General features: G+C 47.8%; 1 non-coding gene across 1 annotated transcript; it reads left to right on the top strand.

Moving 5' to 3' along the window:
• The first annotated feature begins 634 nt into the window (after nucleotides 1-634).
• On the top strand, nucleotides 635-709 carry Trnas-cga (transfer RNA serine (anticodon CGA)). The gene has a single exon. It is a non-coding gene; the product is annotated as a tRNA-Ser (tRNA).
• The last annotated feature ends 717 nt before the right edge of the window (nucleotides 710-1,426 follow it).

Below are 1,426 nucleotides of genomic sequence, written 5' to 3'. Positions count from 1 at the left end.
GATTGCCGACATATTAGCTGCTCACACGTCATGTAGGTTGTACCTAAATTATCCCCCGGTTCAGGTGTTAAAATGAAGAAGCCAGGCACTTGGTTTCGGTGCCTTGTGTTTTCTGTGCTGGCCAGGCCGCGGGCTGCGACCGCCTAGCGGTGTCACTTGCGCATAAAATGGCATCGCAGAGTCCCGGAAATGACCACGCAGAAAGCCAGAACATTTGTGCAGGTAGGTTTCCGGCAGCAGGAACTTAACCGTCGAGGGACTTACCAGCACGGGGTGCAAGCAAAATACTGTCTCACGAAATGCAGAACGCAAACAATTAGTCTAATTACTTTAGAAAAATTAAAATTTACGTTTAGAAGCGAGGAATAGTAACTTATGATAGACTAAGTATCACTGAGGCAAGAAAATTAGAATATAATGTGCCAGGTAGCTTCATATCAGCGCACACTCCGCTGTAGAGTGAAAATTTCATTCTAGAAACATCCCCCAGGCTGTGGCTAAGCCATGTCTCCGCAATATCCTTCCTTTCAGGAGTGCTAGTTCTGCAAGGTTCGCAGGAGAGCTTCTGTAAAGTTTGGAAGGTGGGAGACGAGGTACTGGCAGAAGTAAAGCTGTGAGGACGGGGCGTGAGTCGTGCTTGGATAGCTCAGTTGGTAGAGCACTTGCCCGCGAAAGGCAAAGGTCCCGAGTTCGAGTCTCGGTCCGGCACACAGTTTTAATCTGCCAGGAAGTTTCAGAATATAAGCAAACATTTGAAAACGGTAAAAGAAAACAGTCGACAAGTGGAGTTGTGTTTGCATGAATGGTCTGGATCCCCTGATCCAAATGAACCGATTATTGACTGGAAATAGCTACGTTCGGTTACCAGGAGATAGTATTCAGCCATTCATGTAGTTCGTTTTCCCAAACAACGATGTCGTGTCACTGGGCCACAACTGTTTTCGATTGGTTTGAGGAACAAGCAGTACAGTTCGAGCGAATGATTCGGCCAGCCAGATCGTCCAGCACTGGTCCCATGTAACATTTCTGAGACATCATCGAGAGGACAGTGCGTGAAAAAATCCTGCACCGGAAACACTTTCGCAGCTATGGACGGCAACATGGATCAGTGATTCTGTAGGGGACTTCCAGCGACTTGTCGAGTCCATGCCAAATCTAGTTGCTGCACTACACCGAGCAAAAGTAGATCCGACAAGATGTTAGGAGGTATGTCCTGACTTATGTCACCTCAGTGTATTTCTGACAGGCCGTTTAAAAGTGACCAGTTGGAAACCTGAGTTAATTAACAGACATAATTTATTGCCCTCTATTAGTAGTCGGGATGGCACTAACTCTGAAAGGACCGTAGCAGTTGAGACTCGCCCTGGGTTTGGCTCCCCGTGAGGCGCAATCGCTGGATTCACTCGCTGTTCGGCCGGCTGGAGGT

Source organism: Schistocerca serialis, chromosome 6 (assembly GCF_023864345.2).
Source record: "Schistocerca serialis cubense isolate TAMUIC-IGC-003099 chromosome 6, iqSchSeri2.2, whole genome shotgun sequence".
Taxonomy (NCBI): Eukaryota; Metazoa; Arthropoda; class Insecta; order Orthoptera; family Acrididae; genus Schistocerca; species Schistocerca serialis.
This window is presented reverse-complemented; position numbering and strand designations above follow the sequence as displayed.